This window comes from Python bivittatus, unplaced genomic scaffold (genome assembly GCF_059951505.1).
Source record: "Python bivittatus isolate LINGU-HERP-01145 unplaced genomic scaffold, Pbiv_v1 ctg000960_np1212, whole genome shotgun sequence".
NCBI classification, from domain to species: domain Eukaryota; kingdom Metazoa; phylum Chordata; class Lepidosauria; order Squamata; family Pythonidae; genus Python; species Python bivittatus.
In genome coordinates this window covers 15,182,413-15,199,057 of record NW_028277124.1, presented here as the reverse complement: position 1 = coordinate 15,199,057, position 16,645 = coordinate 15,182,413, and the positions used below count along the sequence as shown (strand labels likewise).

At 38.8% G+C, this 16,645-nt stretch overlaps 1 protein-coding gene across 3 annotated transcripts in view; it reads left to right on the top strand.

Annotated features, from left to right (window-relative positions):
- The window catches only part of PPARGC1A (PPARG coactivator 1 alpha), a 625,128-nt gene that overhangs the window by 375,240 nt on the left and 233,243 nt on the right, over positions 1-16,645 (top strand). The gene's annotated exons all lie outside the window — the stretch shown is intronic.

Genomic DNA, 16,645 nt, shown 5'->3' with positions numbered 1-16,645 from the left:
TTTTATAAGAGCTGGAAGTAGTACAATGAAGCCAAACATTCTGGTGTTGACAACATCCTTCTTCCCCTTTAATTCCAGTCTCATTTCAAGTCAAACAACTTTTTTGACAAGCCAAACATACCTACTACAAGCAATGGTGTTTTGATTATAAAAGCCAATTTATTCTTGACCTCAAACTACAGCACTGCTATTCCTCAGCCCAAGATAAAACTACATTTTTTAAAAAATAGAAAGTTAGAGAAGGGTACAGATTTTCATTTATGGCAGCACTAGAAAACAAGGAGAGAAATTAGGCATTGGTCTTATTTAGGACCTATTTCAAACACAAAGCTCAACATCTGGGTTTGTATCAGTTCTATCACCAAATCAGATTTTGTATCTCCATAGTTAAGGGGAAACAAATTGTTAAAAGGCGAGGTTCAGAGAAATCATCTTTAAAAAAAAAAAAACACGAAAGCCACAAACACATTGTTCCTATATTCACCGGAAACCTGCATCAAAGTTTTGCATTAGTTTTATACTATTTGCTTTCCCTGTCAATGTGAGTAACTGATAAAACACTTCTAGGGGGCTAGAGAGCACTCCAAATTAATAAGGTTCTCCTAATCCCAGATCTGTTCTGTCCAATTACACCCCCACAAACACCGTGTCCCAGCCTAGAACTAATTTGACAGTGAATAAGTAGAAGTTATTTCTTGTCATTCATTTTCTTCAATAGTTCCCTTATCTCCTGTGTTGAACTATTTTTGGTGCAATGTAAAAAGCTTCAAGAAATGCCTAAACTACATTTATAATGCTTTCCCTGGGGAGACCTATGCTTATGTTTTGGGTAAAATTGTGGTAACTTTACTTAGCGCTTGAATTAATTTTACCCTATGGAAAATACTTGGTGTTCAGATTTGATACTTTCTAAAAAGCACCCTTGCTTTTTGATTCTTTGCTGATAATATAAATAAGAATATTTATAATGGATTTTTACAAATAACATTTGGAGAGGTTGGAATCCTGTAACTAAAAAAAAAAAATCTACACCATGCTGATGGAGACAGAGAGGTCTTAGTGTATGGTTCACATTTACTGTCAGGTTAATAATTATTGTGGCTGAAGCAAAACTTTGAATTATTTCAAACAGCTGCGAAAAGTAGCAGAACAATTTGGATTAGACTGCCTTCTAAACAGACTTCTCCCAGTCTAGCCCTTCTGAATTTTAGGCCTTAGACCATAGCCAATTTCAGGAATTTTCAGTGGAAGGAGGCAAACCTAGTTTGAGAAGGCATAAAAGGCAAAATCTAAATATGTTCTTTTCTTGATTCATAGCTGTAGTTATTGTTAACACTGCAATGCAGTGTCTGGGGAATAAGACTCTAACTTAACTGTGTAAGGCTGAAGGTAAAGGTTAGAAACCACACCACAGTCCTAGCACAGAAGTATAAACCAATGTCTTGGAGGGATTCATTTTGAGTCTTTTCCTCCCCATCATGACCCTGCCAGGATGACCTCCAGGCACTGAGTCAACACTTCTACCACATCACCTCTTCAGCCTGGGTGCCATCAGCAAATTAATGATACTGGACTTGATGCTGACAGATGACCTGCTCCAGCAGTTATAAACAGATGTTTAACAAAGGTGGGGGAAGGAGAGAGCCCTGAAGCACTCAGTTTAATAGAGGCCTCCAGGCACAGCACTTCTACCCACCCTGGAACTGCCCTCATCAGGAAGAAGCAGAATGGCTACGAAACAGACTCCCCTGTTCCATTTGCTCAGAGATGATCCAGAAGGATACCAAGGTCAAAGGTACTGAAAGCCCCAGAAAGGTCAAGAAGGACCAAGTGGGTTGCACTCCTCTGATTCTGGTCTCTCTCTGTAGATCAGAGTTTCTCAAACTTGGCAACTTTAAGATACATGGACCTCAAATCCCAGAATTGCCCAGACAGCATGCTGGCTGGGGAATTCTGGGAGTTGACGTCCACATGTTTTAAAGTTGCCAAGTTTGAGAAACCCTGCTGTAGATCCTCCACAAGTACAAGCAGTGCAACCTCTATGCTAAACCTGATGCCCAAAGGCCTGAAGCCTATACATCAGTGTTGTCCAAACTTGGCCACTTTAAGATGAGTGGACTTCAACTCCCAGAATTCCCCAAGGCTGGCTAGGGAATTCTGGGAGTTGAAGTCCACTCATCTTAAAGTGGCCAAGTTTGGACAACATTGCTATACATGAAATACTAGAACTGTAGATGCCTGCCGATCATTTTAGATGAAATCCTTTTTCATTTATGTGCAAAAAGAAGAAAACCAACTAGAATAAATTGACCAGCCATCCTATTTTGTTAAATCCATAATTCCAGGGGATTATTGTATTTGTTCCAATTGCCAAATCTAAGCAGTGGAAAAGTTTCGGTCTGGATATACTTATTTATCACAGTTCCTCCTTACATCTTTGAGCATAATACAAAGTTAAACCCTACTGAAATGTACAGTACCAACAAACATTACATTTCTCCGTAAGCTGATTCCTTGCCAATCATTTTGTTTCCTGAAGGCCCTTGTAAATAAAAAAGATCTTCATCAGCCTATAAATAATTGCAACTTGAGCCAGGCTGACAAGCTGCTTTTGGCACAGCACCCTATCAACAGAATGGCACTGAACAGAAGGATCTGTGCCTTCTACCCATCTGCAAACAGCACACACTTGAGATGGGATCTTTCCAGAAGACCGGAATAAAAATTGGATCATGTGTTCTGTTTTAGCCCCATTTTCTTCCTAGGAACTTGGGTCAATATCCATACAAGTGCCTGTCATTCTCTTGTAGAAACTTTCTAAGGTTATCTCAAGACAAGTGATGAACCGCATGAGTGGGTAGCAATTTAGTTCCAGACCTTCCAGTTTCTATCCAGTATACTTCCTTTCACACCAGCCCATTGCTCCTGTTTTTCCTGGAAAAGAAGGAGTTTCCTTGCTAGCTTTTTTTTTTTTTTTTAAATCACACAAGTCTCTGTTCTTTATCTATTAAACAGAATAGATTGGTGGGCATTTGACTTTATGTCTTTATAGCCGCAGAATAAACTAGTGGGAACTTGGGGCTTTTTATTCTTTTTCTTTTAAGTACGTTTCAAAACTGTTTTTAAAATTAAATAACAAGAATGCTAAAATACCAGAAGGCTTCCACTTAGGGTTTGATTGGTAGTTTCAAGCTGATTTATGTCTTTCCCAGGACAAATTTGGCTTTGAGTTCCCTAACTCCAGGTACTTTAGGACTTCCCAGTAGGACTATAGTAATCTTTCCAGGATATTAACTGTATCATTTTCCCTTATGAACACTTTCCCATTTTGTTGCTCCACTCAAAACATTTATGACTACTTCTCTCTCTCTCCAAGAAAATGTTTCTGGTTCAAGATGGATTCTCTTTGTATGAAAGAGTCCCACTTTGCAGATTATCTTTCTCTCTCTTTTTTTCTTTTAGACTAATAGATTTATTATATCTTTCTCCCTCTTCACGAAATTGTCATGCTGCACCCTAACGAAGGAAGGGCATCCAACTCTAGCAGTGTGTATTCTCCTAGGGTTTCTAGCGTGGTGTTACATGGCGTTAGCTCCATCTGAAGACGGCCAGATCCTACAGCAGTTAACGGTTTTGAAGAGTACCATAATTACAAGTGATCAACATTCAGGGTTCTCATGTCCTTCATTTTCATCCCCCCTTTCCACGGCAGGCTGCAAGAAGGAAATTCACTGAAAGGGAATTTGCAGTGTTAGGGAACACTGCACCAGTAGTTTAGCACTGTAAGATTTATGACCAGCGTTTCCAAATATGTTGATCTCTTTAATTATAATAGTTTGGGCCTGCTATTAGCTTTTCATTACAATAAGGAAACTGAAATAGAACACTTGCAAGGCGAGCGTGTGCAAATAGCAGTGGAGAAGCATTTCACTGATGGTGGGCTTAGAATCTAGACTCTCTTAATCTGGATTTACCGTATTTGTTATATGGGAAGAGTTCTGCCAAATTTGGGTAGGCAGTGACTTGTTGCTCTTGACATATTCCACAGGATCCCTCAAACCAGAATATAGTGCTTCAAGTACAGGAGCAGTTGAGTTGCTGTGTGTATGCATCTGTTAAGAGTTCTAGTTCTTGAAGCTTTTTCTGTAATAAAAATCCTTGTTCTTACATCTACACAAACACAGCCGGTATAAAAATATTGTGTAGTGATTACAGTCATGCAGCCCTCAAATAGGCTCTGGGGGGAAAAAAGACATGGATTTTCTATCTGTAAATTCTCCCTAACACGTTGGGATGAGGTGGGGGAGGATTAACATAATTTTAGCTTTGAACAGAAATTGGATTTACCCAAAACACTTTTTTAAAAAGAGATCTAGAGGGAGATTGAAGGCAAAGTAGCATCAGAGAATTATGGAGCTTGTCATAGGCTGCATATCTAAAACAGATATAAGTGTAGCAGGATTAAAGAAAGTGTTCAGGAGCTCATGAACACTAAAACCTGCAGTCATTTCTCATACTCATCAACCAGAATGGGAAAACCAACTATAATTCCTAAAGTTAAAATTAAGCATGGTTTCTGAGTTGTTCCTCACCTTCAAACATTTCTAATATAGCTTAGACATCGTCAATATATTTACTATATATTATACCATTATTTATTGTTTGTGATATTAGTCAGTATAGCTGGTCAACTGTAAAATAAAGTGGAACTTTGACTGTTGCATTGATTTTGGCATTCTTCTGAGTTTGGATTATTTGTATTTATTCTGTATTTTTAAAAAGCATGCCCTTATTGTTGCCAGGAACTACTAACTTTTAACAAGATTCCTATCTACAATGAAGAGTTCAAGGGGCTGAAAACAAGAGAAAAAGCTGCTTTTTTATTCTTCCCACCCCCAGTGGAATTTTGCAGACATATGAAAGAAGGGGAGAGATGGGAAACTGGCAGATAAGAAGATAACTTTTCATATTTTCCTGTTTTGTAGGAGGAGAACAGTGTTGGTCTATTGCAGTGTTTCTCAACGTCAACAACTTTAAGATGTGTGGACTTCAACTCCCAGAATTCCCCAGCCAGGGTTAGTCTAGAAGAAGTCTAGTAGCACCTTTTCTGACTAACACATTTTATTAAAAGGCACAAGTTTTCATGAGTTGCATCTCAGTTCATCAGACGCACAGAGTGGATAGACTGATGTAGGATTTAAATTGGGGTGAGGTGGATAGGAAAGGAGGGGAAGATAGTTTGGGTATGTAGATGCAGGTTACATGTGTGTAATGTATGTGGGAATGGCCTTGGGAGACAGGAGGAAGATCCACAGGCTAGTCAAGTGTCATGCAAAGAGAGAGAGTAAAAGGAAAGGAGGGGAGAAGTGCTTTCAGACTTGCAAGATTCTGTTACTGTAAACTTACACTAAAGGTAATGTTAGGGCTTCTTACTTCAAAAGGCTGAAAAGTGTGAGACCGATTACAAGTACCATATCATCTTTCAGCTCTTTTCCATACCTTCCCAAGTAGGGATCACTGGACTAAATGGGAAATGGGAGCTGGAAGTGAAAAGTGGAAAGTAATCATACTTTGCTGATATTGTACAAAGAAGCCCACAATGGCAGTGCATTCTTTACCATAGTGCAGCCCAGATTAGATCAGGGTTACTTTGCATGGGAGTAAAGAGTTAATGCCCCCTTCTTCCCCAATTCTGGATTAGTACTTCTGTTCTCCAGGAAGGAAAGTACAACAGAGTTGCTACTTTGCCTTTGATGTACTGTTTGACCTCAGATTAGCTAACTAGGTTGACTTAAGTAAACTAAGATAGCAATAAAAACAAACACAGCAAAGAAATCTGTATTTATGCATGTGTGTGTGAAAGAGAGGGAGAGAAAAAAAAATCAGTGCCAATTCACTAGTCTTTTTGGAACCTCCACTTAGTGAATTAAGTGAATGGAAAGGGTGTACTGAATAACATTTTGAAAGCCGTATGTATATTTTTCTAACAACTATAGTAGTGTTAACTTTCCTTGTCTTATATTTATCAGAATTTCTAAAAATCTTCTACAGAAAGTGTGCTCAACAATTTATTCTAAACTTCTGAGCAATTCCCTTTAAACTCCTATTAAAAGTTTGTTGAGCATATTAAAAATGTACTAAATAAAAAAAGGACACAGCATATCAATAAGTTAAGAGGTCTATGAAATTGCCAGCTGAATTGAGCAGATTTGATGATCATTAATAAGAAGAAATATTTCATATTACTGGAACCCAATTTTATAGGGAAGGAGAATGATAAAAAATAGATCCTATTATTTTGGCTATCGGCATTCTGTTCTGCCACAGTTTGGGTTGAGAAAGGGGTTAAAAAACAATCCATAATAATTCCTTTATCTATTAATTAATACCATACTTCTAAAAATAGAAAGCCATTAAAACGTGAAATCCTGTTTTCTGAGTCACATTTATCAAACACTGCATGTATCAAAGTTCTGTTATTTATTATGTTTCTTTAACCAATCGTGTGGCCTTTTTTTCAGGCAACATAAAAGCAGAAGCCCAGAAGTCTTCTTTTTCATTTCTAAAAGGTACCCAAGGTAAAAGGAATATTAAATAAGATGGGAATGTTTTATGTCAACAGTAACCTTTCTGCTGTGCTCTTTAGATAAAACTGTGAATATTGGAAAAAAGCAATGGCGCGGGGGACGAAAAAGATAAGTCCCTCCCTTATTCATCTTAGTCTAAAATCTATTTTACCCACTGCTGCTTGTTGGCATTGTTTGATGATATGGCACAGTAGCAGAGTATTAGATTATAAGCAAAGGAGATTCCCAATTTAACAGTTACTCCAGAAATCAAAGTATTATTTTCCCCCTTTATTTCAACATCTTCCCCAAAAGTAGCTCTTACGTTTCAAATTGTGCACTCCTCCTAATTTATCATTGTATCACATTTACACTTAGCAGTCTAGCATCAGGAAATCCAATAAGTTCTCTCCTATAAGGAGGAAAGAGAAAGTCCTATTGGAGAATGGTTTGCATTCTTTCCTACAGTGATTTATTTCTGTCACAAGACTTAATTTTATCACAAGGCAGATGCCTTGTCTATATCAATTCACTGCTATCCTTCCATGCTTTTTTTACTCAGAGTACTTGATGTTATTTTCAGATACGTTGTGAGGGCTGTGGGGGGTTGGCAATTCAGTGAGTCGAGTGATTAGCTGGTCACATGTGTAATTTTCAGTTTTCCTAATTCTCTAGCATGTTTAAGGAGACCTGCTACAAAAAGGCATAATATTAGATTGAACAGGCCTCCCTTGCAGTTAAAAATATAGCTGATGTTAACATTTTTTTTGAACTCTGGTACTTATCACCAACAAGTGTGTCAGACAGAGTATGAAGACCATGCTCAGATAATCCCACTGGTAGGAACATCTCAACTTGACCCCAAATAAGTTGTTGGTGACATAACTAAAACATAATTTGTTGCTTTAATTTAGCTTGCATTGAAAGAGAACTCCCAACCCACTTAAGCAGGATTTGTAAGATTGTCTTTTCCTGTGAACATTTTTTTTCCCTTTCATCTGACGTTGCATTCTTCCAAAAAATCTACCTTGATGGTGTCAGGCAGCGAGGTCCACAGATTAAGATACTCAGCCAGTTGTCATTAGGGGACCAACTCCATCTGTTTGGATTCCCTGCTGTGTGCCAACAACTGATATCAGGACAGAAAAAGAAAAACCTTCTCATTCCCTTCTCCTTCAGAAGTCAAAAGTCAAAATGAGAAAATGTCACCTTGCCCAACTTTTCAATCAGCTCTGATTCCATGAGATTTCCATTCTGACGTTCTGCCTGGAGGCATCTATTGTCAGCTGCTGTTGAGAAGGGAAGGGACTTCTGAAAAGGGTTATTTTCTTTCAGCTGCTGCTTTCCCCTTCATCTTTTCTAAGCCGTCCACTCCTCTAATTTCATTTAAGATTCTTCTGACCAGCTTTTTTTTTCAGCATGGAACTTGGAGCACCAAAGGTAGGTCTGTAGCAGATTTTTCCCCAGAGTTGCCATTTGGCACCATTGCCACAAGCCAGTTAATAGACAGGAAAGGAGACCAAGTTAATGACACTTCTCCAAACAGCTGTTGTATGATTCAGCTCTGCTACCTCAGTTAATTAATCAGCACCTTGCTGGTAACTCTGGGGAAGAGACTTGTTAGATACTTGAAGAAAACAGACAGTGCTTTAATATCAAATATGTTCAGCAACATCTAATATGGTGATCGCTTCCCCAGAAGAGACTAGTGAATACCAAAGTCATAAAGAGAAGGAGACTTTGATATTTTTCTGCAGAGAGAAATGGCTCATGAGCTAAATATGTTTTTTTTCCCTTTCATTTCTGGAAACTCAACATATTAAAGAGGAACCTGGAGAGCAGCTCTGAGCTATTTTCTCAGATTTACATATAGTTTTCTTATTCCTACTTGGAGTGGTGGAGGAATGTGCAGATATCAGATGATGGACGGTTAGTGTAATATAAATATGCAATACATTGAAGCCTTTTTAAAATATATTTTCAGGAGGATGGCCATTTAGAAAACCACACCACTAAATCTCACAAGTGTGGAAATGATGTAATTTGTGCTTCTTACAGCAGACTCAGGCCATCCATCCAAAGAGTGTTACTTTAAAGCTGTTTCTCCATCTTTGGTTTTGAACAGGAGATGCTTTGAATTCTACCTAGTGGGTCAATAACACATTAATGCTTTATGAGTGATAATGCAAAGAAACCTTAAACCAATGAAATTACATCTGGATATTTTTGGTATACTGTGCATTTTGGTTCAGCTCTAAAATGAACGCTGGTTTGAAACTCAGAGCAGAGTTTGGTTCTCCGATTTCTATTAAAGTGTCTGATTATATACCGAATTTGAAACCTTTTTCATAATCCTTCCCTCACACAGCTGGTAAACAGTAATTCGAATTAAGATGTTTAATACCTGGAGTATATATTTTCTATCAGGATATACAGGTACCTTCAAGTCAGTCGTGACTCCTGGCGACTGCCTGGACAAGTCTCTGCAGTTTTCTCAGCAAGATTTTCAGAAGTGGTTTGCCCTTGCCTCCTTCCTAGGGCTGAGAGAGAGGGACTGGCCCAAGGACACCCAGTTGGCTTCATGCCTACGGTGGGACTAGAACTCTCGGTCTCCCAGTTTCTAGCCTGGGGCCTTCACCACTCCACCAAACAGCCTACCAATGTGTCTTATATTTTATTCCATTCCATCTATTAATATTACTGCACTGGCATGATAAGAATGAAAAGAACTGGGACACAATTCCTGCCTACCTTCTACTAACCACTGAACCTTCTTTAGAAAGTCCAATAAATGCTGTAGGCTGACCTGGAACCTCTGTTTGCTGCTTCTCAAACCACGATAATGTCTGTTCTGTTGGGTAAGGCAAATAAAAGTACACTGGTTTAATGTGCTTTATAATAGACACATTCTCATTCATTTATTTATTTGCCCCTAAGCTACTAAGCTGAAAAATAAATACATCACAGGGAACTTCCAGATTATGATTCCCAACCTGACAAGGGATCACAAGAAGTCCTCTGGCAATCAGGTATAATAATTATTATTTCTCAGCTTTATTTTTATTGTACATGGTACCTCACTGATAACTGAAATCTCCTGACAGTTTAGGAAAATAATAAAAGGTAAATTAAATTAAAAATACATATTTAAAAGTTAACTGTTAAAATTACCCATTAATCCCTATCCAGAGATATGTCTCTTAGGGCCCTTCTAAAACTAACAAGAATGTTACGGTCCTCAGCTTTGCAGGAAGAACATTCAAAGATTGTTCAAACATTCAAAGACTCACACCCTTTTTTCTTGGATGTGGTGGTGGTGATCGTTTTGGGAACTGCAGTGATGTTGATGTCTTTGGTTGTATTTCCTTGCCTTGAGAAAGGGGAAATGTATTTGCATTGATGGAGAATCTAGTTTATCTCCCTCCAGGTTCCTGGTTTCACATTTTAGCTTTGTGGCTGGCTGAAATTCAAGGCTTCAGCTGTGCCAGCATAAGTAACTAACATTATTTTTTTAAAGCTGAGAATGGGGAAAGGTTTGGGCATGGAGTGGGAGGAAAGCAGGGGAAGGTGGTCAGTAGCAAAAGTGTTTGTCAGCTGATGGTGCCCTGCATGTAAACAGACTTGTCCTTGCTCTGCCACAATTTCTGAGAAGGATGCAAGTATTTGGAGCATTCTATCACAATATTGCCTAGGCTTTTAATTGAAAACAGAAGGGTTTGTAGATGTAAATCACTCATCTTGTCTGTCTCCATTCCCAAGTCCAGGATTCCACTTATAGTATATGGCATTACTTCATAGTTCTTTTAAGGGGCAAAGTGACTTGGTGGCTTTGCAGTTCCTTCTTATAGCAACCACACAGACATTTTTGCATAGGACTAGATAGATGCATGCAAGGTAAAAAAAGAAGAATGTATGATTTATTTAAGGGACGTGGTGGCGCAGTGGCTTAATGACGCTGGAAGTTGCCAGCCAGAAATGGTCAACACTTCAGCGGTTCAAGCCCAAGCTCTGCACGGTGGGGTGAGCTCCTGTCTTGCGCCCTTAGCTCCTGCCCACCTAGCAGCTTGAAAGCGTAAGTGAGTAGATAAATAGGTACTCTCACCCCGATGGGAGGAAAAACGCTGGAGGTGCCTTGCACGGGAAAACGAGAATCGGTTGCTGGTTGCTGTATGCAACGCGATGGAAGAGACTTGATTTCCTGCGACCGCCAGCTGGGCTCTGCCCTAGAAAGGAGGCACTGGCAAACCACTTCCGAAAAAACCTTGCCAGGAAAACTGCAGGGACTCGTCCAGGCAGTCTCCGTAGAATTGGTCACGATTGAAAGCGGATAAAAAAAAAAAAGGCTTTATTTGATTTCTCTTTTTGTGTGGAGTGGAGATGAAGGGTTTTTGTTTCTTTAGGACCAGAGAAAACTTGGGGGCACTTTTTTTTTTTTTTTGCATACTGCCTTAGGTTTTCTAGGTGAGCAGAAGTGAGAACATTTATTTGTGGGTCAGCTTCAAGATGTTTTTAAGAGGATGAAGAATGGATGGTTTGGCAGTGCTGAAGTGCCTCCATGCTAAAAATTATAGATGGACCTCTAAGCCCATGATTAGTCTAGGATAAAACTCTTCTCCTGGTTCACCATTTCCCAGACCTTTGTTCATTTGTTTGTTTCAGTGATCTAATTTGGCTGGGGCAAGGGTCTTTTAGACACTGGGGTAGGCAGAATATCACTGAATTGCAATACGTCACCCAGAGAACTATCAGATCTACTTTCTCTTCCTCTTTATTATGTTTTCTTGAAATCTAATTGGTAACTGTCATACCTCTTCCATGCCTTCTTCTCTGCTGGTTCCTCAAGAGATCTTGTCCATAAATCACCGACTTAAGATTCCAGCTGAAAAATAATCTAAATGGTGACAAAGTAGAATATCATGTGATGTAGTGCTGGCTACCAGCTAGACTAGCTTTAAAAAAGGGTTGGACCGCTTCATGGAAACCATGGGGATCAATGGCTCTTAGCCTTAAGAGTAGTGGGACTGTCTCTGAGGGCCATCTGCTGGGAGACCAATTGGCTGGCCACTATATCCACTATATATATCCTTGGCCAGTTGGTTGGCCACTATGGAGTCTGATCCAGCAGAGCACTGTTTTGATTCCTATGTTCTTATTAATTCTGCTGTGAAATGATATGCTGTTGTGTTGGCAATAACAGGAAATGGAAGATTGGACTGTCAATACCATCTTAGATTGTTGATGTCCATAAAATTAAATCCACATTTCAAAGGAACAATTAGACTGATCTTGGATTTTATGGAATGACATTAATTAATGTAAGAAACGAATTCCCTAAACAACTTCAATTCTAGAGGTCAGTCTGATGGATCACTTTCAGCAATTAGATTGCTCCTAAACCTATTAATAAGTACTGTCATAAGCAGTGTTCCCATTAGCTATTCAGTGAAAGTAAGGCATGTGCCATAATACCTCTGACTGAATGTCAGTGTTAAATGGAAGTTTACGACATTCAGGTTCGAAGTGTTTATATCCAGCTGCATTATATATCCAAATAGGTTATCTGAAATAGCATTACTATTTCTTTGGGGCTTAGGTTCCTATATAAGTGTGTATGTCAGTGTGTGTGCATGTACCTGTCACCATGTGTCTATGTGTATGTAATTAAATCTTAATAAAAAACCTGGCTTAAGCTTGCTCTGTGTAGATGTTCATGCTAGAGCAAAAGCAGGATTCATTCTTAATCCCTCCTGAGCTGCAGGCTAGTTTGTGTGTGCGTATTTAAACACCGCAGATAAAAAGGACTTCTCTTCCTTAATCCTGCATTTCAGCTATGGCTTACTTTCAAATTTGCACTATATAAATACATCTCTTTACTCTGCTCTTCCAAGAAGTATGTTGTTGAAAAGAAAGCACAGATTTATTCACTCTTGCCAAAAAGGATCCTTGTAACTCAGAAGAGAAAGAAAAATACACTTTTCCCCTTTGCAAAGGAACAGATCTCCTATGCAACAATTTTACAATTATTTCAAAAATGTGTTTATGATTATGTTAAAGTACCAGATAGCAGACATTCCAGCATCTGCTTTCAGGGAGTTATGAGATAAACCATTGGCATATTTTCTTCCTATAGATCTGGAAATGCAAAAGTTGGGACAATGAATAGATGTGTTGCAGAAAAGGAGGGATTTCATCTTCCATCATTCCTCCCTTCTTGAGAAACGTTGCTTTTTTGCTAATTGCAAAGTTCTCTGCTATAGCAATTTGAAGCTAGGAGGAAAAATGGGGAATTGTGGAGGTGGGGGGGGGGAGAGAGTTTAAACAAATGATTGCAGAACTGAAATTATTTTCCCTTAAGAGTTGCATTTTGCTAGCTGTTGACTAAGAGAGAAATAACTATAACAGATGCCTGCGAAACAAGATTGATCAGACATCTCTTGCATATGGCTATTATGGAAGTCTGTCTCAGGTTATCTGTTATTTTATTTATTTTATTTTATTTTATTTTATTTTATTTATTTTATTTTATTCTAAATGAGTCACATTTTAAGGGTGTCTTATAAGCATCAGAGCAGTGAACTTCAGGGGTTCAATACAATTATTCGTTGTATAAGACACACTGGCTGCCAATGATTAGCAATAGTAGTAACAGCATTAACCATAATACCTATGACTATTGCATCAAAATACCTGCGGTTTTGTTGTTGTTAATGGTGCATTTTTGTTTTCATTTAAAATATAAGCAATTAAGCCCACGAATTTCATGAAGTAAAAACAAGAACAAAATTCTCCTGCACTTGCACACTTGATGCAAATCCATCTCCAAATTTGAATAATAGCCCAGAATAGAAGCTACCCTTGAAAGCAAGAGAAGTTTCTTCCTTAAAGCAAATGGTAGCCTCTGGAGAATGGTTTTTGTGGGGATTAAAGGAAAAGATTAAATTGTTAATTTTAGTTAAACACCAAACCTAAAAATAACATGTTGAAAGTTAAAAAGCATATTCTAAAATTAATGGTAAAATTAACAATTAAAAGTCTGGCAAAAGAGGTACTTCTTTATGGATTTTCAAAATGCCAAGAGATTAGAGGTAAAATGCAACTCCGATTCCATCATCTGGAGCAACCTCGAGGAAGACACTCTCATTGTAAAGTGGAACAATGGGCTACATCTTCAAAAGGGCTTGTTCTGCACATCTTACAGGTTTATAATAGAACATGCGATCACTAAACGTCCTGTGAGGTTCTTCATACATGGCTTAAGCCACTGGTCCCAGTGCTAGAGGCTTCAGAACAGAGTTTCTACCTGTCTGTAGCAGGACATGGTGAGGACATGTGGCATTCCTCCAAGTGGGGTCTGCTGGTCTCTTGATGTATATCTCCAAGCTCTAGGGCATTCCTTGTGTTATTTTTGTGTTATTACAGTTATACGTGCATTATTTAAATATTTAATTCATAGTTTGTGGATGGTGCTATATTCCATCCAACTTCTGGGTTAACAAGTGGGGCCACTGCAGGACTTTATTTGGTTTTTGAAGGGCTGGATGAGGAAGAGGGAGGGACCCATCAATGAATGAATGAATGTGTGTTTGTGATATGTATGACATACGCGTATGACAAAGTTCAGGGAACTGGACTGCTGCTATGTTGTTAAATGTGATGGTTAAGCAACAATAAGACGTATATTTTGCTGAGATGGGTGTATCTGGTCACTGATTAACTTGGGGAGGGGTCTAACTTTCCATTATTCCTCATTAAACTTGGGTTTTATTAACATGAGGATAATCTGTGCTGCCCTTTAAGGCCCCAAAATTCAGCACGTCCTTACCTTCCTTCTACCAGCACTTAATTAACTGCACTCTTGCCAAAATTCTGCAGAACCCACATTTCACCTCCAGGCTCTTCTAAAATCCTCATCCTCATCTTTGTTTAATCTCTCAAGGAGGAAAACAGCTGGGAAGGACAACTTTGAGCAAAGAAATGGGGGGGTGGGATTGACAAAAAGGGCAGAAAGGGATAATAAAGCAGCCTATCTACAGTCCTCCACTTTGTCTAATACCCCCAACTTCCCCTGAATTTCCCATATGAAAGTGGCTTTAGCAATTTTACTTTGGTCTCCAAACCACGGCAAAAAGAAATAGCTTTACACCCTACCTCGACTCTTCATCTCCTATTATGACGTCTTCCTGTGTTTTGCAATGCAGAAAACAAGATGACTTGGATGGTAGGTGTTTGAGATGTGTGAGAACTTTCACACAGTTTTCATTGCCCAAATAGTCAAATATCTAATGATATCAACCCATAATTGCCTTCACTTGCAATTGCTTTGTTTACTCAACCAACAGGGTTGTGCAAAACACACTGTCAAGTCTTCTGGTCTTAGCTCCTTCAGCATTTGTATATTTGTGTAAAGATAGGTTGCTATTGGGGAGAGTTGCAGTCACATTTCCACTCTCAAGTTAAAAAGCTTAGTGAAGTCCTAGCATAGCTCCATAGAGGGCTGACACATTTGTATGAACTGCTAGGAAGATCACCAAGAAACTGAGAAAGAGAACAAAGTGAATATCCAACTGATGGGGATCTCCCCACCTCAAGGGATTACTCTGTGCAGTAATTCTTCTACACCACAACTGACTTTGAAGTGAATTGACTGAGTTCTCAAAGAGTGACAAAGACATGGGACTGTGGCCAAGTTCCAATCCTGAGTGGACATGCCCTTGTTTTTTGCTGTCACAAAATTCTGCTGTTCCAGCTCTGGTTGGTCATTGTGTCCAACACATCTGCAGAATGACAGGGTAGGAAAAGCTGATGCACAAAATTCTGTATTAGGGCAATCAGTAATATCCATTACAAACCACAATGATGTCAAAATGACAATATAGTCATTATGTTACTGCGCAAATGGTACAATTCCATAATGACATCCTGACACAGGATGTAAGTCATGTCATTTGCATGATGACCCTATGGTGTATGTATTCACATTTGCTTCTGCTTGTTTTTGCTTATTCACCATGGACCTAAGGTGGGACTATCTTTGTTAGGCCCACTCAAAATTCACAGAACAGATATTTGGAATTACATCTCTCTTCCTCAGGAAAAATAAGAAAGAAGCAAATATCGACATGATGACATTCACATTATTTGTATCGATAATAGTCCAAAAGTAGAATGGAGCTAAAGATTTCAGAACCAAAAGAACTACTCATCAATCCTGTGATGGCTTCAGGTTGCTGGGATGAAGAAAGAAAGATACAAAGCTAATTCCTCCCCATTCACAAAACAGAACAACAAGCCTCAAGATTCAGTTGGAATTGATTTCAGCTTCAGAAGAAATCCACAGGCTCCCCCACAGACAGAAAACCACTGCCAATGTTAGCATAGATTTATGTAAATTACAGGCCAAGATCTTTGAGATGGAAGGTCATCTCATTCTACCTCTTGTTGACCAGTCTGCTGAAATATTCAGAGGAAGGACCAGATTATTAAATTAAATAGCTGGAATGTGCAATTCCCTATTAAGTTATGGCTAGGGCTACCAGATTTAGTTGACCACTGGATAGCAGGAAATAAATACTAACTTTATTGCTGCCATCTAGCAATCATCTTTGTTTTTGTGGCCCAGATCCGGCAACCTTAGTTATGACAATCCACCACACTATTTTTTAAAAAAGTTACAGATCTTTATAGCAGAGAATGTTGGTTGTGGACTTTTTCTGATGATCCCAAGAGAAGCACATAGATGGGGTAGAATGATTTGCCAATGCCACTCAGTTCTAATCTTTTCTTTCCGTGTTTCTGTTTCTTTTACATCATAAGAACCAGGTTTAGGTAGGTGGGGGGAAATCTGCATATGGGACAACACTACAATGTTGCAGTTTTGGGAAAATTATTAGAAGTAATATAACTAATTAATTAATTAAATTTGCTGACATTTCTTGCATAGTTCTGATTACTATTTTGTGGCATGGAAGCTTTTCTTCTAGTTTTGCCAGGAGAGAGAATTGTCAGTAATGTACTTGGCTGAACTCTGCAAGAGAAGAAAGCTTTTCATTCTGCCTGAGAGGCAGCACACAGATGGTGTC